The sequence below is a fragment of the Phocoena sinus genome, chromosome 4 (assembly GCF_008692025.1).
Source record: "Phocoena sinus isolate mPhoSin1 chromosome 4, mPhoSin1.pri, whole genome shotgun sequence".
In the NCBI taxonomy this organism is placed as follows: domain Eukaryota; kingdom Metazoa; phylum Chordata; class Mammalia; order Artiodactyla; family Phocoenidae; genus Phocoena; species Phocoena sinus.
Window position 1 is genome coordinate 57719754 of NC_045766.1, and position 22582 is coordinate 57742335.

Sequence of the window (22582 nt, forward strand, 5' to 3'; positions counted from 1 at the left end):
ATAAAGCTTATTTTTATGACACCAAGTATAATAAAGTCTGTATCACATAACTTGTGTGATGGCACATTTTCTTCCAAATATCCTAATCAAAGACAAAAGCCCCAAAGATGGATATTAATGGCTAACTTCTATGCTATGCCTTCAGGAAGTCACTAAAAATTTTAACCATTAGGCAGCTATTCATATGAACAGAATCTAATTTTCCTTTTGATAAGCCAATTAAATTATATTTTCTTTATACTAAATAACAAAATTGATTGAAAATTAATACTTAATGCTGATGAGAGTATGTTGAGAGAGTTACTCTCCTCTATGGCTGCTGTGAGAGTATTTTGATACAATTTTCCTGGAATATAGTTTGGGAATATATACAAAGAGCCTTTAAAGAGTTCATAGACTTTTTTAAACAAAGGAGTTCTACCTCTAGATGTTTATGTAAAATAAATCATCAGAGATTTTGTCAGAGATTAATATTTGAGGATGTAAGGATGTTTGTTACATAATAATACTGATCATGAGCAAGTGTCATTTAATTTCATTGTGCTCTAATTTGGGGGGCAATGTTTATTTTCTAATTCAGTGCTAATTTTTTATCACAGTTACACATGATCATAATTTAGAGAGTCAAATTGTTGTACAAGCGTTAGTACAGTAAAAAAGCAGAACTCTGACTACCTCTTTCCAATTTCTGTTGCCTAGAGGTAGCCACTTTTAGCTCTTTTAACTGATTCTTAGCATATTTGCCTCCATACTTCCACCAATCTAAAAACAAACAAACAAGCAAACAAGCTTAATTTTTCAATTTTACGCATTACATACTGACTTCCTACTATGGAAAATTACAATTTAGCTTTCTTTCACTGCCTCTATCCCCAGCTTACACATACAACCTCACTCTTTCCCTTTTCTCTCAACAGAGTTTCATCATAATTTTGTATTATCACTACAGTGTGTATAGTATTAAGACTATATAAACATGAGACCTTGCTCAGTCATATTGGGTATTGTTATTACTTTTCCTTAACAAGTTTGGGTTTCCTTGTTTATTCTTTTAAATTTTTAGGTAATGCTATTGTTGTCCATTCTTAGCTTCCTATGTATTTGTAGTTCTTTTATTTACTTCCCCAGTTATGCAAATCTTCTTTCAGTACATGCATGTACGTTAAGCATCAATGTCATCCTCCTAAAAAATGTCTCTCATGAGCCTTTCACTTTCCACACCTGGATGTCTGAAGCTTAGCTCTTGTTTGGGCGTCTCCTTTCACCATCATCCTGGGGATTTTCTTTCTACTTCTTGTATGGAATTTCCTTTTTCCTGGATTCCATGTCTTTCTCTCTTAGTTTTCTTTGTTTTGGCAGAACACAGATTCCTGAGGAACTGCACATAAGAGGTAAATCTTTTTCTTACCTTTTTGCAGTCTGAAAATTTAAAAATTTTACTCTGATACTTAAGTAATAGTAGGCTGGGAATAGAATTATAGACTAGAAAACATGTACACTCAGAATTGTGAAGCCTTTGATCTATTGCCTTCTAGCTTCTAGAGTTGTTAATAAGAGGCTCAATAACAAAGGCTAACATTTTCTCAGCACTGACTATGTTCCAGTCACACTTCTGTATGTATTTATGTTTATTATCTCATGTAATACAACAAACCTATAAGGTAGGTGCTACTTTAATTTCCTTTTTTACAGATATGGAAGCTGAGACACAGGGTTGCAATGACTTTCCCAGAGTTATAGGGCTAGTGAGTATAGAGTCTGGGATTTGAATTCAGCTGAGCTGGATGGCAAACTCATGCTCTTAACCTCCATGCCTTATTGACAAATTGATTAGTGATATTTTCAATGAATCATGAACTTTCAATCTGAATACTTTTCTTATTATTTTATATTTTGATTTCAGTATCCTGAAATTTCACAATGCTGTGTCTTGTGGTGGGCTTTTCTCATTCATAATCATGAAGGCACAGTGAGACATTTCAGTCTGGAAATGCTGTGCTTCAGTTCTGGAGAAGGTTCTTGAATTATTTCTGTGTTAGTTTCCTCCCTTCTCTTTTCTCTGTTCTCTGCTTCTAAATTTCATGGACTGGCCCCACTAATTTTCCTATTCTCTGCCTGTATTATCTTCCATAGCTTTACCTTTCTATTTCACTTTCTATAAGCTTTCCTCAACATTATCCTCAAGAATTTCTATTGAATTTTTAATTTCTGCTATTGTATTTTAACATCCAAGAGCTCTTCTTTATGTCCTCTGAATGTAGCTCTTTAAAACATTCTGGGTTTGTTTCCCATAGGTTTATTATCTCATGACTATCTCTCACACATTCATATTCACATCAATCAGAGTCTTTTGCATTTTTAAAAAAGTTCTATCCAAGTTGCCATTTTTATTTTCACTTGTAATCTCGTTCAGATTCGATGGAGAAATCAAAAGCTTTACAAGCAAAAGCTAAGAGGATTCAGCACCACCAAACCAGCTCTACAACAAATGCTAAAGGAACTTCTCTAGGTGGGAAACACAAGAGAAGACAAGGACCTTCAAAAACAAACCCAAAACAATTAAGAAAATGGTAAAAGGAACATATATATCAATAATTACCTTAAATGTGAATGGATTAATTGCTCGAACCAAAACACACAGGCTCGCTGAATGGATACAAAAACAAGACCCATATATATACTGTATACAAGAGATCCACTTCAGACCTAGGGACACATACAGACTGAAAGTGAGGGGATGAAAAAAGATATGCCATGCAAATGGAAATCACAAGACAGCTGGAGTATCAATACTCATATCAGATAAAATAGACTTTAAAATAAAGAATGTTAAAAGAGACAAGGAAAGACACTACATAATGATCAAGGGATCAATCCAAGAAGACATAACAGTTATAGATATATATGCACCCAACATAGGAACACAGCAATACATAAGGCAAATGCTAACAGCTATAAAAGAGGAAATCAACAGTAACAGAATAATAGTGGGGACTTTAACACCTCACTTATACCAATGGGCAGATCATCCAGACAGAAAATCAATAAGGAAACACGAACTTTAAATGACACAATAGACCAGATAGATTTAATTGATATTTATAGGACATTCCATCCGAAAACAGCAGATTACACTTTCTTCACAAGTGCACAAAAAACATTCTCCAGGATACAGCACATCTTGGGTCACAAATCAAGCCTCAGTAAATTTAAGAAAATTGAAACCATATCAAGCATCTTTTCTGACCACAACGCTATAAGATTAGAAATCAATTACAGGGAAAAAAATGTAAAAAACACAAACACATGGAGGCTAAACACTACATTACTAAATAACCAACAGATCACTGAAGAAATCAAAGAGGAAATCAAAAGACACCTAGGGTCAAATGACAACAAAAACACGATGATCCAAAAGCTATGGGAGGCAGCAAAAGTAGTTCTGAGAGGGAAGTTTATAGCAATACAATCCTACCTCAAGAAACAAGAAAAATCTCAAATAAACAATCTAACCTTACACCTAAATGAACTAAAGCAAGAAGAACAAACAAAACCCAAAGTTAGTAGAAGCAAAGAAATCATAAAGATCACAGCAGAAATAAATGAAATAGAAACAATAGCAAAGATCAATAAAACTAATATCTGGTTCTTTGAGAAGATAAACAAAATTGATAAACTTTTACCCAGACTCATCAAGAAAAAGAGGGAGAAGACTCAAATCAATAAAGTTAGAAATGAAAACGGAGAAGTTACAAAGGACACTGCAGAAATACAAAGCATCCAAAGAGACTACTACAAGCAACACTATGCCAATAAAATGGACAACCTGGAAGAAATGGACAAATTCTTAAAAAGGTATAACCTTCCAAGACTGAACCAGGAAGAAATAGAAAATATGAACAGACCAATTACAGGTAATGAAATTGAAACTGTGATTAAAAATCTTCCAACAAACAAAGGTCCAGGACCAGATGGCTTCACAGGTGAATTCTATCAAACATTTAGAGAAGAGCTAACACCCATCCTTCTCAAACTCTTCCAAGAAAGTTCAGAGGGAGGAATACTCTCAAACTCATTCTGTGAGGCCACCATCACCCTGATATCAAAACCAGGCAGAGATACTACAAAAAAAGAAAATTACAGACCAATGTCACTGATGAAAATAGATGCAAAAATCCTGAACAAAATACTAGCAAACAGAATCCAACCACACATTAAAAGGATCATACACCATGACCAAGTGGGATTTATCCCAGGGATGCAAGGATTCTTCAATATATACAAATCAATGTGATACACCATATTAACAAATAGAAGAATAAAAACCACATGATCATCTCAATAGATGCAGAAAAAGCTTTTGACAAAATTCAACACCAATTTATGATAAAAACCCTCTAGAAAGTGGGCATAGAGGAAACCTACCTTAACATTATAAAGCCATATATAACAAACCCACAGCAAACATCATTCTCAATGGTGAAAAACTGAAAGCATTTCCTCTAAGATCAGGAACAAGACAAGGATGTCCTCTCTCACCACTATTATTCAACATAGTTTTGGAAGTCCTAGCCATGGCAATCAGAGAAGAAAAAGAAATAAAATGAATCTAAATTGGAAAAGAAGAAGTAAAACTGTCACTGTTCGCAGATGACGTGATACTATACATAGAGAATCCTAACCGTGCCACCAGAAAACTACTAGCACTAATCAATGAATTTGATAAAGTTGCAGGATACAAAATTAATGCACAGAAATGTCTTGTATTCCTGTACACTAACAACGAAAGATCAGAAGGAGAAATTAAGGAAACAACTCCATTCACCATTGCAACAAAAACAATAAAATACCTAGAAATAAACCTACCTAGGGAGGTAAAAGACCTGTACTCAGAAAACTATAAGACACTGATGAAAGAAATCAAAGATGACCCAAACAGGTGGAGAGGTATACCATGTTCTTGAATTGGAAGAATTAACATTGTGAAAGTGACTATAATACCCAAAACAATCTACAGATTCATTGCAATTCCTATCAAATTACCAATGGCATTTTTCACAGAATTAGAACAAAAAAGTTTACAATTTGTATGGAAACACAAAAGACTGCAAATAGCCAAAGCAATACTGAGAAAGAAAAACAGAGATGGAGGAATCAAGATCCCTGACTTCAGAGTATACTACAAAGCTACAGTAATCAAGACAATACGGTACTGGCACAAAAACAGAAATAATAGATCAATGGAACAGGATAGAAAGCCCAGAGATAAACCCACGAACCTATGGTCAACTAATCTATGACAAAGTAGGCAAGGATATATAATGGAGAAAAGACAATATCTTCAATAAGTGGTGCTGGGAAAACTGGACAGCTACATGTAAAAGAATGGCATGAGAACACTCCCTAACACCATACACAAAAATGAACTCAAAATGGATTAAAGACCTAAATGTAAGACAGGACACTATAAAACTCTTAGAGGAAAACATAGGAAGAACACTCTTTGACATAAATCACAGCAAGATCTTTTCTGACCCACCTCTTAGAGTAATGAAAATAAAAACAAAAATAAACAAATGGGACCTAATGAAACTTAAACGCTTTTGCACAGCAAAGGAAACTGTAAAAAAGACAAAAAGACAGCCCTCAGAATGGGAGAACATATTTGGAAATGAATCAATAGACAAAGGATTAATCTCCAAAATATATAAACAGGTCATGCAGCTCAATATTAAAAAAAAAAAAACCCAATCAAAAAATGGGCAGAAGACCTAAATAGACATTTCTCCAAAGAAGACACACAGATGGCCAAGAGGCACATGAAAAGCTGCTTGACATCACTAATTATTAGAGAAATGCAAATCAAAACTACAATGAGGTATCACCTCACAGCAGTTAGAATGGGCATCATCAGAAAATCTATAAACAACAAATGCTGGAGAGGGTGCAGAGAAAAGGGAACCCTCTTGCACTGTTGGTGGGAATGTAAACTGATAGAGCCACTATGGAGAACAGTATGGAGGTTCCTTAAAAAACTAAAAATAAAATAACCATATGAACCAGCAATCCCACTACTGGGCATATACCCAGAGAAAACCATAATGCAAGAAGACACATGCACCCCAGTGTTTATTGCAGCACTGTTTACAATAGCTAGGTCATGGAAGCAACTTAAATGCCCATTGACAGATGAATGGATAAAGAAGATGTGGTACATATATACAATGGAATATTACTCAGCCATAAAAAGGAACGAAATTGGGTCATTTGTAGAGATGTGGATGGACCTAGAGACTGTCATACGGAGTGAAGTAAGTCAGAAAAATAAAACAAATATAATATACTAATGCATATATGTGGAATCTAAAAAAGTGGTACAGATGAACCAATTTGCAAGGCAGAAAGAGAAACACAGATGTAGAGAACAAACGTATGGACACCAAGTGGGGAAATCAGAGCTGGGGAGAGTGGTGGTGGTGGGATGAGTTGGGAGATTGGGATTGACATATATACACTAATATGTATAAAATTGATACCGAATAAGAACTTCCTGTATAAAATATAAATAAATAAAATTCAAAAAATTAAAAACAATAAAAATCAATACCAGCTTCTTCTCAGACCCCTACACAGCTTCTTATGAAGCTGACCTCATCTTGTGCTATCCCTGATTAATATTAAACATCAATAGCTGAAGGAATGGAGAGAGACTTTCATATCCATCCATTACTGCCAGTGTTCCCACACTGTATTTTCACTGGGAGAAGATCAGGCATCTTTTCAAACATTAAGGCCTGGGCTTTCTTGGAGTCTTACTCTCTTGTATATTTAAACAGGAATAGAAAGCCCAGAGATAAACCCATGCACATATGGTCACCTTATCTTTGATAAAGGAGGCAGGAATGTACAGTGGAGAAAGGACAGCCTCTTCAATAAGTGGTGCTGGGAAAACTGGACAGGTACATGTAAAACTATGAGATTAGATCACTCCCTAACGCCATACACAAAACTAGGCTCAAAATGGATTAAAGACCTAAATGTAAGGCCAGAAACTATCAAACTCTTAGAGGAAAACATAGGCACAACACTCTATGACATAAATCACAGCAAGATCCTTTTTGACTCACCTCCTAGAGAAATGGAAATAAAAACAAAAATAAACAAATGGGACCTAATGAAACTTCAAAGCTTTTGCACAGCAAAGGAAACCAAAAACAAGACAAAAAGACAATCCTCAGAATGGGAGAAAATATTTGCAAATGAAGCAACTGACAAAGGATTAATCTCCAAAATTTATAAGCAGCTCATGCAGCTCAATAACAAAAAAACAAAAAACCCCATCCAAAAATGGGCAGAAGACCTAAATAGACATTTCTCCAAAGAAGATATACAGACTGCCAACAAACACATGAAAGAATGCTCAACACCATTAATCATTAGAGAAATGCAAATCAAAACTACAATGATATATCATCTCACACCAGTCAGAATGGCCATCATCAAAAATTCTAGATACAATAAATGCTGGAGAGGGTGTGGAAAAAAGGGAACACTCTTGCACTGCTGGCGGGAATGTGAATTGGTACAGCCACTATGGAGAACAGTATGGAGGTTCCTTAAAAAACTACAAATAGAACTACCATATGACCCAGCAATCCCACTACTGGGCATATACCCTGAAAAAACCATAATTTAAAGAGTCATGTACCAAAATGTTCATTGCAGCTCTATTTACAATAGCCCGGAGATGGAAACAACCTAAGTGTCCATCATCGGATGAATGGATAAAGAAGATGTGGCACATATATACAACCGAATATTACTCAGCCATAAAAAGAAATGAAATTGAGCTATTTGTAATGAGGTGGATAGACCTAGAGTCTGTCACACAGAGTGAAGTAAGTCAGAAAGAGAAAGACAAATACCGTATTCTAACACATATATATGGAATTTAAGGGAAAAAATGTCATGAAGAACCTAGGGGTAAGACAAGAATAAAGACACAGACATACTAGAGAATGGACTTGAGGATATGGGGAGGGGGAAGGGTAAGTTGTGACAAAGCAAGAGAGAGGCATGGATATATATACACTACCAAACGTAAGGTAGATAGCTAGTGGGAAGCAGCTGCATAGCACAGAGAGATCAGCTCGGTGCTTTGTGACCACCTAGAGGGGTGGGATGGGGAGGGTGGGAGGGAGGGAGACGCAAGAAGGAAGAGATATGGGAACATATGTATATATATAACTGATTCACTTTGTTATAAAGCAGAAACTAACACACCATTGTAAAGCAATTATACTCCAATAAAGATGTAAAAAAAAAAAAACTTGCATAGATACTTTCAGTTTGCACAGAGAGGAACTTTTCAGAAAATTCCCTTTATGCATCAAAACATCATCTAATATAATATAGCTTTGTATATTAGTTCAAAGAACACAATTCTTTTAAAATAAGGTAGTTTTAAAGCTAAATAAAAATATGCAGTAAATACATGCAGAAAGATAAAACTACAATGTTAATAGGTATTTTCCTTTGAATTAGAGCACTATATCTAAGATTTTTTTAAATGTCTTTTTTTATTCTTTTGAATTTTCCAAGTCCATCATCTCAAATTTACATCTAATCAGAACTCTTGAATTTCTTCCCTTCCTACCACACAAACCAGATATGTGCACCCTGCCAGGCTTCCACAAATTGTTAGTGATCTCTCCATTTCCCTTTTGCTCAGGCCCAAAACCTAGGAGTCATCCTTGCCTCCTTTCTTTAGAGCAAAGTACATCCTGAATTTGACTTCTGATAAGCTCTACTGCCATCTTCCAAAATCTTACCTAGATTTACTTCAATAGCCACTTAATTGCCTTCCCTGTTTCCACTCTTGTGCATTGCCTCCATCCCCAAGTCAATTCTCCACTCTGCAGCTAGAATAGTTCTATTAGTACACAATTCAGACCATGTTGTTCTGCATTTCTTCTCTGATGGCTTCCTCAAGTCTTTCCCTGGGCTGTATGAGATCTGGTCCTGACCTACCTCTCCAGCTTTTTACCATTCCCCTCTTACAACATTCCTCAGGCCACAGTGGCCTTCTTGTTCATCTTTGAAATGACCATGCTTGTTCCCACCTCAAGGCTTTTGCATTTGTTTGTCCCTCTGCCTGGCACACACTTGCCCAGGTCTCTGCAGAGTCTACTTCCTCAGTTTGTCCCTGTCTCTGCTCAATGTCGTATCCTTGGAGAGGTTCTCCTGACTCTAACCAAAGTATTGCTCCTTCACCTCTCTGTTCTTGTACATTTCCTCCCCCTGCTTTATTTTCCTTCATAGCACTATCACTATCTCATGTCCATTGAATGTACACTCATTTATAACCTGCCTTCCCCTCTAAGACGTTAGCTGCACTGAGGACAGGGACAACGTTGTTCAGTGCTCCATTACCAAGCTTACAGCAATCCCTGCTCCAGATATATTTTCTTTCAAGTTATAAAGTAGTACTTTATAATTAGAAATAAAATACATACTTTTGCCTAAGCATGAGCCCAAACCCCAATTATAGACTGAGAACATTCTGCAAGGTACAGCTTTGACAAAGGAAAAGAATGAGCTGTCAGGAGAATTGAGAGGTTAAATGAAGAAAGTGGAAGTTGAGCTGAGCCTGACCTGAACTAAAGCATTACAGAGGCTAAGGAGAAGAAGAGAAATAATGGGAGAAGGAAAATAAGACTGCAGTTAAAAATAGAAAGGTCACTGAAGGCCAGCTTCCACTTCCAAGCGACTGAGTGCCAGAGAGGACCAAATTGTATAACAGGCTGTGGAGAGGGGTTTGGCACCTGGCACCGGGATGCCAAGGTTATTATTCTGTAACAGAGCTCTGTGGACCCTTTAATGATGACAGCAGGCACTCTGTTAAAAGGTTAGCTGTAGAGGGCACCTGAGATAGAAAGTGAACATCAATGTGCCTGACACGATATGGCTTAAATCTAGTAACTGCACCTGCAAAAGACTGAAATGTTTGTTATGTGACTATAAACAGAATAGGCATCCGAGACAGTGCCCCAACTGTTTTCAATGATCAGGTTTACCAGAATCCAGAATGAAATTAACTCTAAAATACCCACAAAAAGAAAATATTCCAAGAGAGATAGAACTGGTAAGGGGAGGAGAAGACAGGGGTTCCCTGTCTGACTATGCACAGTCAGTTCACCACCCCTATGCAAATAATATTGTGAGGGGAAAACAAGAAGAAATCTGAAATGGACTCAGACTCTTTCTTTCTCTCTTTCTCCCTTCCTTCCTTCCTTCCTATTGTATCTATATGTGGTAATGGACATTAACTATACTTATTGTGGCAATAATTTCACAACACGTGTAAGTCAAACCTTTATGGTATACACCTGAAACTCATACAATGATATGTCAATTATAAAAAGAGAAGAAATAGTGCATAGACTCTCTCTCTCTCTCTGATATGGCATTACATAGATGAACATATCTATATGGAACCAATTTAAGATCTGTTGATAACCATCCGGCAGCACTGTGAATTCAAGGGCAGAATACCTAGAACAGATTAGATCACAGGTTGGATGAGTGATCTTATGTGAGTCAGTTCACTCCTCTAAGCTTCATTTTTCTCATGAGTAAAATAAGAGAATTTAACTAGACCATTCCTAAAGTCCATTTCAATTCTTGCAATCCCTATCATTATAACCACTGGCATTGATTTGAGCTAAATGAAGTAAATCATAAGCTCCTAAGGATTGACTCACTTTATTATTCTGCATGTACTTAATCAAATATCATTTATCCATCATCCATCTATCCTTCATTCAGCAAACATTTATTGAGTAACTATGATATGCCAAACATCACTCTAGGAGTTTCAACAAGGTCCTGGCCCTTAAAGAACTCGACCAAAGGGTTTGACACTGTGGTTTTTTAAGGTTAATTTGTTTTGGGACTTAGGTAAGACTCCTTTAGTCAACAGAGCGAGATTGGTTAATTTGCCAAGATGTGGATTTCTATATATACGTATTTGTATCTGTGTTCTCTTGTGAACACAGATATTGGAATTTTATCAAAGTTTGTATACATACCCACACAAAGTATGTATATACATGTATACATACCCATGATTTTCCAAGCTACTGAAGTCTGCCAACTGTACTGACAGTGATAAACATAGTATTTATAGCTCAGTCCCACCAATTGCTTCACAGGATTCTAGCCCCTTTAGGTTCCACACTTGTGCAAATACTACTGCTTATGTAAGCAACTTCAAGAATCACTGTGTCCACATTGAGGTGAGCCTGCTGGGTGGTTCCCACAGAGGAGAGCCTCCTCTCAGGGAGTTAGGCTGTGCATTAGCCCCTCTTAAGAGTCTGTTCATTTCGGACACTGATGCCCATTTATTAAAGAATGAATTCATTTTTCATTCCCTCCTCCTCTTGAGGATGGTCTCCACCATTTGAGGCTTTTTTAACAGTCATCTCTGGAAATTCATCTTCTCGTTCTTCTAGTTTACCACACATCCCAAGCATTCACTCAGTCAGTTTTACCAGGACTTTATGTTTCACTCTGAAGCTTTAGTTATCAGAAAAATAACAGACTCTTAAGCAAGCAAACAAGACTATTTTGGAATTTCTGTCTCCTTTTTTAAGGAATGAAGAAAGATAACCCAAAAGGCCTGTGCTCTTTAACACAAACACCACCTACTAAATCAAAAACTCACACTTATTAAAGAGCCAGATGGTTGTTTCCTCCTGCTCTGTTCCACCTAGTAACCCAGAAATATGTGATTTTAAAGAGAAACCTAAACTTTTAAACAAAAAAAATCATGAGTTTTTACTTAAAAATAAAAATATACAAACACTGAATAATAGATGAATTATTCTAGCATAAGTAATATTTTTCTTATTATTTTGTGACAGGTGCTTAAAATAGCATTCACCAATGGCAGATGTAGAAATGCACTGCTCAGCTCTGCCTTCAAGGAAGGACTTGCTGTCAGATGCAGGGAATGTGATCACCAGGCTGCCTCCATCCGTTCGTGCTTTAGGATCTGTGTTGGCTGCAGAGAGTCAGGGTGGTACTCTTCTCAGGGCTGTCCCCATCCAACGACTCTACAAGGCAGGGGTGTAAGTGGAGGATCATTTTGGCCCAAGGTGGGACATTCTGATGGGCTTAGATCCCTCAGGAATAAGGGTTTGGGTAGTGCTATCAGGTATACTGTAGACAAGACTAGATTTGGTACCAAATTTGAGGAGACCCTGGATAGTTGAGTGGAGGAGGGAGGACATGAGTACCAGTTGTTGGAATCTACTTTAGCTATGGTAGCTACAGCTTGTCCTGCTAACGTCCCTTTTCTAAGTTTCTCTCAGGAAAGGAGGTCCATCAGAATCCCAGAGGATGTGCTACCAAAACGTGGAGAAGGAGATCCAGGAGGGACAAGGGATGGACTGTGGTAGACACAGAAATGAGCTGCCCAGTTCCTTCTTCCAGGAATGAATATCTGCCCGGCTGCAGGAAGCAGCTAATAGCAGACAGCCTCAAATCACTGGCTTCTTCAGAGTTTGCCTCAACTGCAGACAGCCAGGGTCTCACTCTTCCTGGGGTAACGTAACCAATGACTGAGCAAGATGGGGGAATATTTCAGCACAATCTAGAATTCCTCTGATGGCCAATATTTGCTCTGGAGCTCCACAGGGTTGGCAGAGACCTTGCCACACTTGCATCATGATCTGAAATCTCTCAATCTTGCCCAATCTTGCTTCCTCCCCCTTCCCCTTCTTTCAAAGACCTTTTGCTTGTCTAAGGACATGCTTCCAGGGAACACAACCAGTGGCATTCACCCCTTCTCCCACTTACATGTAACAGGGCCTCTTACTTTGCCTCCTCACCTCTTATGTTAGTGGGACAAGGAATGGGAGTGGTGGCCAGCAGCACAGAGATCTGATGATCAGAGTCTGAGGTAGTGGGAAAGGGCAGGAATAAAATTATTTCAGTGCTTTTTCACTTTTCTTCTCAGTCCTGAGATACAGGTAACATCATTAATGGCATGGGAAACATAGATGGTTTGGTGTACAGTACATCTTGCTGCTTAGGGTAATAGACAAATCTTTAAGAAATGGATCTATTTTTAAATGTTCTGAGGGGGTTAGTTAAAGGTATTTTATAATAACTCCTTTAGTAAACAAAATAATGCCATTTAAATCTATTTTATAAACACAGATTTTCATATGTTAGAATTATATAAATTATATTTTAAAAAACTAAAATAAAGCAGCTATTCTGATTGATACTACCTCAAGGTTTGGGATGGGGGAGGTAAGAAAACTGCTCCTACTGTTATCCAAAAATGTATTATTAAAAAATATTTGGACGTCCATTCAACATTCTCTTTATGTTGAAGACAGAATTCCTTCTTCTTCCCCAACCCCTTAACCTGCCCCCAACTCCCATCCTGTTTCTGGCATTTACTCTCTTTTGAATAGAACTTAGCCCTGCCCCCTTGGCCTGACACACAGAATTCTAGAGAGTGGCTTAGAGTGCTGGCTTTGCCCCAGGATCAGGACAAAGAGGAGGATGGCCAGGCCAGCTGGTTCAGGCCCTTCTGTGGTAGAGCTGAGAACCACAAAGATGGAGCACAGCTTCTTTCCCCCTGGGCTTTTCCACTTCTACACACAACATTCCAAGTGAGGGCTGAAGAGGCTGATCTCCTCTCCTTGTTTGTTTCTTCATATGTACATTGAGGACCCACACAGGCACAGGCTTGCTGCGAAGCTTAAATGAGATAGCGAATACGAGAGGGTCCAGCACAACGCCTGACACAGCAAAGTGGCCCAAAAAGTGGGTGTTTGTTTATATATGTGTTCATTTATTCCTGGCCTTCTATCGGGAATGTCTGAATATATGACATATGCTCATATCTGAGCCCATGTACCTATGCAGCTGGCAGGGTAAAAAAAAAAGCGGGACTCCTTTAGGAGACAGGGTTTCCTTATGGACTTAAGCTGTTTGGGCTTTATTGCTCTGCTCTAAACTGCACACCCTACCCTTGGTGATTCCACGTTCTCCATTATAACTCCAAGGTGCTGCCAGTTCTAAGGGTGTGTGTAAAAAGTACTCAAGTAGTCCACCTTAAATGTCTTTAAATGAAAACAAACCATAAAAACAAAAAACCTTTGTAATCTTTGAGAGTATGAAATACATAAAAGATGTCACTGGTTTGTAAAATCTAATTACTTATTAGTTGCCATTTATTGATTACCTACTCTATGCCTGGAACTGGCACTTTATATACATTCTTTCAATTCTTCTGCCTTATAACATGCGGGATAGAGAAATGGATACTAGAGAAATTGTGTAGCTGCCATGAGGTCCCTAACTACCCAGCAGGCGATTTCCTATGAAGCTGATGCCGCTTAGACTTTAGCTCCTTCACTTGCAGGGGTCCCTGCGAAGGCCCTGTGAGAAGTCCTAGCAGGTGTTCACATGGTCATGTTTTTACTAAATTTTCAAAAGTAAGATATTTTAACAGAAATCAGTTAAGATTGTTTTCTCTTTCCACTACAATTTCCTCACCATCACACTCTCCTTTGTGGCACTGGAGTGGCCATAAACCTTTTTGGGAGATGGATAAAGGCAAGTTGAGGTAGGCTACATTTAATTTGCGTTTAGTAGCACCTCATGTTTGGTTAAGGTTTCACCAGCCCCCCCAGTGTAGGAATTTGCTGTGTCAGCTCACCCAGTATCATGTCACAGGATGTAGGGCCAAAAGTTGTAACATAATATGAATCTGCCCTACAGCACCCAGCACTGGAAGTACACAGGTAACAGAGGAGAGACAAGGTTTAAAGTCTACAGACACAAAAGCTAGACTATGGAAATGCTTCCAAATCTTACATTCACATATGGGAGGAGTTTAATACAAGTTTTCCCAAATTTGGGAATAACTCTACAAATCTAAATGACAATACCAATAATGACTTATGGAGGCAAAAGGCATTTTTCTGAGCAATTATTTAAGAAGATTATAGCAACCATGTTACAGGAAGGACTGAATTACCTTTCTATTCTTACGATAAAAAATGATATTGCAAAACAACTGTCATATGAAGAAGTGACTAAAGAATTTGAAGCCAAAAATGTAGGAAAGAAATCATGCAGTGTATATAACTGTCAGGTAGTTAGTAAAAAATATATATGGTTATCTTTCTGAATATTGGAATGTTTTTGGTATTTGTTAGCTTTAAATTTTTAAAAGATGTATTACTATTTCTCTTTCAAAATAAAATTCCACGTTTGCTCTAATTTTAGTTTCATATTTTGTATTATTTTCCTTTTTTCCCCATCTTTATTGCTGTATAATTGACAAATAAAAATTGTATAATTTAAAATATACAATTGATTTTTTTTTTTTGGTACGCGGGCCTCTCACTGTTGTGGCTTCTCCCATTGTGGAGCACAGGCTCCGGACGTGCAGGCTCAGCGGCCATGGCTCACGGGCCTAGCCGCTCCGCGGCATGTGGGATCTTCCCGGACCGGGGCACGAACCCGTGTCCCCTGCATCGGCAGGTGGACTCTCAACCACTGCGCCACCAGGGAAGCCTGATGTTTTTATATATGTACACATTGTGAAATAATTGCCACAACCAAGCTAATTAACATATCCATTACCTGACCTAGTTACCACTTTCTTTGTGTGTGCATGGTAAGAACACTTAAGATCTACCCTCTTAGCAAATTTCAAGTATACATTACAGTGTTGTTAACTGCATTCACATTGCTGTATAATTGTCATATCTACCTGTTGAACTGACCCTTTTATCATTACATAATTACATTTTTTGTCTCTAGAGACAGTTTTTAACTTAATGTTTATTTTGTCTTATATAAATATAGCCTCCCTTGCTTTCTTTTCGGTTACCATTTGCACGGAATATCTTTTTCCATCCTTTCACTTTCAGCCTGAGGGTCTTTAAAACTAAAGTAAGTCTTGTAGACAGCATAACTCTGGATCCTTTTTTTTTTTTAATCCTTTCAGCCACTTTATACCTTTTGATTGAGAAGTATAATCCATTGACATATAAATTATTGATAAGTGAGGACTTACTATTGCCATTTTGTTAATTGTTTTCTGTTTGGCAGCTGTTTTGTCCCTCTCTTGCTCTCTTGCCATCTTCCTTTTTTATTTGATTTTTTTTTTTTGGTAGTGATTTGCTTTGATTCTTTTCTCTGTATCTTTTGTTGTAACTATTATAGGTTTTTATCTTTGTGGTTAGCTCCAGGCTTGCATAAAATATCTTGTAGTTATAACTTTCTATTTTGAGTTGATAACAACTTAAGTTCAATTGCACTGCAGATGTTCACAGTGGTGGTGAGGTCCTGGGGTCCTCCTACTTTCTTTTTCCCCCGTGTGGTAAGTCACAGCCAAGGAGATCATTTTTGGTGCCAGGATCAGGGACAAAGGTATATGCACAGTCATGTCAGTGCCAGCATCTAGGACATGGGTGCCCATGCTGTGGCATCAGGACTTGGGGGAATGTGGTGAGGGAGGGAAGGGTGTGGCACCTCTGACCCTAGAGGGATGCAGTGGCAGATCTTGCTTAGGGGGCATACAGTGGCATGGACTCCAAGCAGCTCTGTCAGCTGGGGTCAGCTGTAGTCCTTGGTGGTGAAGGCTGCTGGGGACCTTCTGGTTCCCTTTACCCCCTTGGGAGGAGTCTTTGGTCCAGGGGATCCCTCTTGGACCCAAGCTGTGCTGGCCTGGGGGATAGGATGATTCAGGTAAAATGCTTGCTGCTCTTTTCAATTCCGGCATCTTCAGTTTTTGTGCTCCACAAAACTCCATTTTGCTATAGTTTCTTTATTGTAATCTAGAGCTCTCCGGAGCTGTTTTCATCTGTGAGTAGTTATTAGGTTACTGTTTTGGTGGGGGCATGAGACCTACTAGTTTGCCATCTTGCTAATGTCACTCCTTGTATTATTTTTCTTAAAGTGGAATTCTTAAATTGGATCAACCCTGCAGCTAGTAAGTGGCAGAGCCAGATTCAAACCCAAGTCTGTCTGATTTCAAAGCTACTCCTTGCTATAGTTTTTTCCTTCTCATTCATTTATAGCTTAATTCTAATCCTCCCTGACCATCTCTTGCATGATCCTCTGCTCTCACCTTCCACTGAAACCCCTCCCCCATTGCCAGAGAACATTATTGGGTCACTCTTTCTACCTTCTCCCAAAAATAAGACAGTAATTTCTTGCTAACAATTCTATTTCCATGACAATTCTCTCCCCTGGAGGCAATCCCTTATGCCAGTTATCAAAATTCTTAAAACAGGATAAGTTTGTTATTCCCTACTGCCATCCCCAGATATAGCTAACCTGCAAAACAACCTCCTACCTTGTCTCCCTGTGTCCTCTACAGCTACATTCCTTGGTAACTTTGGCATATTCCCCTGTTGGCATCACAATTCCTTGACTGCCTCAATACATATGGCCTTCATCTCTACTCCATTTGAACCACTCACAGGCATGATGACATCCTGCAACTTGGCTTCCCTCAGAATAGCTCTGTATCCCAGATCTATGAAGCTAAAATTTCCCTTCTCCCACTCCTAGGCTCTTTTTCTTCATTTATCCTAAAGCTATTAATTACTTTCCTCGAGCAAGGCAATAAGCTGGTACATTTTGTTCCATAGTGGGTTCTTGCTGACTCAAATCTATTAACTCTTAAATCTACTTGGTATTTTTAAAATCATCTATATTTGTCTACCTACCACATTTTCCAGAGAACCTTTTCTCAATCATTTTCTCCCTCATCAAATATTAGTCTATCGGTATTCACTTACTGAACAAAACTTTATCACATACTTCACAGGAAAGATTGAGGGCGCCTAGCCATATTATCTTCTCTCTCCTTCTCAACAGTTTGGCTTTATAAGCTCTTATTTGTCCCATCCATCTCAGAGTAAGAAATTCTTCTTCAAGGCATCCCTTCAAGGATGGCCCCCAACTTTTCTCTTGTCATCTCACTCTTTCTGACACTTTGTTCCACCTTTTTTTTTTTTTTTCCTATTGTTCCTTCTCTCTGGATTATTCCTCTATGTCTAGAATGTGCTTTCTATCACTCACTTGAAATAACTAACCAACTTTCAGAGGCATCTTCTAGGATTGAAGGTGCATCCTGGACCTTAAGGGTGTCAATATTTCCCATCCTAATTAAAGATCAAGGAGGATACAGAGATGTTAGGGGAGACTTCAACAACATTCCAGAGTGCAGAGGAATACAGGGACTGACACAGTCTTTAAAGTAACCTACATAATGCTAAGTAATAGAAATTTATCCAAAGTTGGGATGATTATCTCTACCAATTTTTATGTTTCAGGACATAGATCTGGGTCATCAGGAAAGAGGGTGCTAAAGCTGTTGCAGAAATTCCTAGCTGAGGAAGATTATTGGCGATTGTCCTGGACCTCAGCCAAGGTACAAACCCCTTTGGGGAAGAAAGCAGCTGTAGGAATAGGAGCAGCACTATGCACAGGTGTCTCTGTCTTAGAAGAACACATTTATGCCTCCATATATCATTTTCAAAAGGTGAATAACTGGAAGGACATTTGAGATTCATCTAGTCCAGAGGTGAGTAATAACTTGTGAGTTCTGTCCTGCTCATTGTTGATAAGCCTTCCTTGGCTCACACTGTGTTTTTTATAAAAAGTGTACCAATACATTAAAATCTAAAGAAATAACTTAAATGTCATATTTCAGTCCTTAGGAAATACTGGGAGATTTGTCAGCCCAAACTTGAAATTTCAGCATGGCAATCCTTGGTTGGATCTGAGTAATGGCCACCCCTTTGGATGGGGTATATGCTCTTCAGTTTACCATAATTACTCACATTCATCTAGGAGGCGTTGGCATCTGAATTTCCAACTCACAGCTTAGTCCAATGTCCTAATATTAGAAATGATGAAACTGGGACCCAAGGAGTTTTCACGGTGAATCCAAGGTCACATAAGCTAGTCGGAGATACTGTTGCACTGATTCCAAGTCCTGTGGTCACATACAACATTGCTTCACAAAGCTGCTTTAGCCTAACATTCTTTTTAAATTGGGGTATAGTTGCTTTACAATGTGTGTTAGTTTCTGCTGTACAACGAAGTGTACACCCCCATCCCACCCATCTAGGTCACCACAGAGCACCGAGCTGAGCTCCCTGCGCTATACAGCAGGTTCCCACTAGCTATCTGTTTTACACATGGCAGTGCACATACATCAATCCCAATCTCCCAATTCATCTCCCCTCCCCCCACCATGTCCACACATCTGTTCTCTACATCTGTGTCTCTATCCCTACCCTGCAAATAGGTTCATCTGTACCATTTTTCTAGATTTCACATATATGTATTAATATACATTATTTGTTTTTCTCTCTTTTTTTAAATTAATTTTTATTGGAGTATGGTTGCTTTACAATGTTGTGTTAGCCTTCACTGCACAACAAAATGAAACAACCATACACATACAGATATCTCTCCCTTTTGGACTTCCCTCCCATTTAGGTTACCACAGTGCACTAGGTGAGTTCCCTGTGCTATACAGCATGTTCCCATCAATTGCCCATTTTATACATAGTATCAATAATGTATATGTGTCAATCCCAGTCTCCCAATTCCTCCCACCCCACCCCTTTCCCCCTTGGTATCCATACATTTGTTCTCTACTTGTTGTCTCTATTTGTTCTCTATTTGTTTGTGTCACTATTTCTGCTTTCATACAAGATCATGTATATATACCATTTTCCTAGATTCCACATATATGTGTTATTATCTGATATTTGCTTTTCTCTTTCTGACTTACTTCACTCTGTATGACACTCTCTAGGTCCATCCACGTCTCTACAAATGACCCAATTTCATTCATTTTTATGGCTGAGTAATATTCCATTGTAAATAAGTACCACATCTTCTTTATCCATTCCTCTGTCAATGGGCATTTAGGTTGTTTCCATGTCCTGGCTATTGTATATAGTGCTGCAGTGAACATTGGGGTACATGTGTCTTTTTAAATGAAGACTTATTTTTAAACTAATTAATATATTTATTTTTGGCTGCATTGGGTCTTTGTTGCTTCATGTGAGCTTTCTCTAGCTGTGGAGAGTGGGGGCTACCCTTCGTTGTGGTGCGCGGGCTTCTCACTGTGGTGGCTTCTCTTGTTGCAGAGCATGGGCTTTAGGTGCACGGGCTGCAGCAGTTGTGGCACACAGACTCAGTAGTTGTGGCTTGTGGGCTCTAGAGTGCAGGCTCAGTAGTTGTGGGGCATGGCCTTAGTTGTTCCACGGCATGTGGGATCTTCCCAGACCAGGGCTTGAACCCGTGTCACTTGCATTGGCAGGCAGATTCTTAACCACTGTGCCACCATGGAAGTACCATATGTGGCTTTTTGAATTATGGTTTTCTCAGGGTATATGCCCAGTAGTGGGATTGCTGGGTCATATGGTAGTTCTATTTTTAGGTTTTTAAGGAACCTCCATACTGTTCTCCATAGTGGCTGTATCAATTTACTTTCCCACCAACAGTGCAAAAGAGTTCCCTTTTCTCCACACCCACTCCAGCATTTACTGTTTGTAGGTTTTTTGATGATGGCCATTCTGACCAGTGTGAGGTGATACCTCATTGTATTATAGTTTTGATCTGCATTTCTCTAATAATTAGTGATGTTGAGCATCTTTTTCATGTGCCTCTTGGCCATCTGTATGTCTTCTTTGGAGAAATGTCTATTTAGGTCTTCTGCTCATTTTTTGATTGAGTTGTTTGTTTAGCAATCTACAGATTCAACACAATCCTTATCAAATTACCAATGGCATTTTTCACAGAATTAGAACAAAACTTTTTTCAATTTGTATGGAAATACAAAAGACCCTGAACAGCAAAAGCAATCTTGAGAAAGAAAAATGGAGCTAGAGGAATCAGGATCCCTGACTTCAGACTATACTACAAAGCTACAGTAATCAAGACAGTATGGTACTGGCACAAAAACAGAAATATAGATCAATGGAACAGGATAGAAAGTCCAGAGATAAACCCATGCATCTATGGTCACCTAATCTATGACAATGGAGGTAGGACTATACAATGGAGAAAGGACAGTCTCTTCAATAAGTGGTGCTGGGAAAACTGGACAGCTACATGTAAAAGTATGAAATTAGAACACTCCTGAACACTATACACAAAAATAAACTCAAAATGGATTAGTGACCTAAATTTAAGACCAGACACTATAAAACTCTTAGAGGAAAAAATAGGCAGAACACTTTTTGACATAAATCACAGCAAGAACTTTTTGGACCCACCTCCTAGAGTAATGAAAATAAAAACAAAAATAAACAAATGGGACCTAATTAAACTTATAAGCTTTTGCACAGCAAAGAAAACAATAAATGAGACAAAAAGACAGCCCTCAGAATGGGAGAACATATTTGCAAATGAAGCAACTGACAAGGGATTAATCTCCAAAATATACAAACAGCTCATGCAGCTCAGTATCAAAAAATAGCCTAACATTTTTTGATGTGCAGAAGCAATAAGCCTTATCTTAACAGAGGTACAAAATTCAGGAAACATATTTTTCCATTATTAGCTTTCTACCAACTTTTCAGAATAAGGCAATTCATTTAGGAAGTCTTGTCACTGGGCAGATCAATAGCTCTGACCAACTTGATTATGTAATTTGCAATTGTGTTTCCATTATAAAACTCATTACCTAGTAAAGCAAGAAAAGAAGAATCTTCACTTAGCCTTCTTAGAATCTTTTCTCAAACTACATATTCTGAAGGTCAGAGTTCCTTACCAGCTTTATAGCAACTTTTTGGCTTTTGTTCAGGCAAGGAAAATGTAAGAGACCATAACACTGATTCTATAATTAATTCTTATATTAAATACCTGAATTGACATTTAGACAGCATTATGTATGCCATCCTGGGAATTCTTTATTTCCTTAGCATCTATATACATTTTATCTGTTGCTGCCATAAGAGGTAAAAAGAAGGGAGACTTCTCCATTCCAAATCAAGGCATAGGATGCATTCTTCCCTTCCCTTCCTTTTTTCCATGCATTTCTTGTCCTTTCCTTTCTCTTCCTTTCCCTCTTTTCCTTCCTTTTTCTTCTCTTCCCTCCCCTTCCCTCTTTAATCATTTATTGGTTGCTCACTGCATACTAGTCATTGTATGGGAAAATTCGAGGTGAAAGGAGATTGATAAAGAGCAATGTCAGGTAAATGAATGCATAAATGATTATACAGGAGTATAAGATACGAAGAGCAAACACTCTCAGTGCTCCACCCTGTTCTCTTAGATCCTTTACCATACATCAGCTTAACTTTCAAAGGCAACACTGGCATCTTTGTTGGTGTGCTGCTCTCAGGCTTCCAGAACACACTATGCTTATATGTACCACAAGCCAGAAGTGCCTGTACTGGTACAAGGGTAACTTGTAACCAATGGCTAGTCAGTGTAGAAATAAAGATACCCATCCCAGATTCCACTTTCTTGTCTGGGATAATTCTGAGTACTAAATTTTGAACAGTTTTCCAGA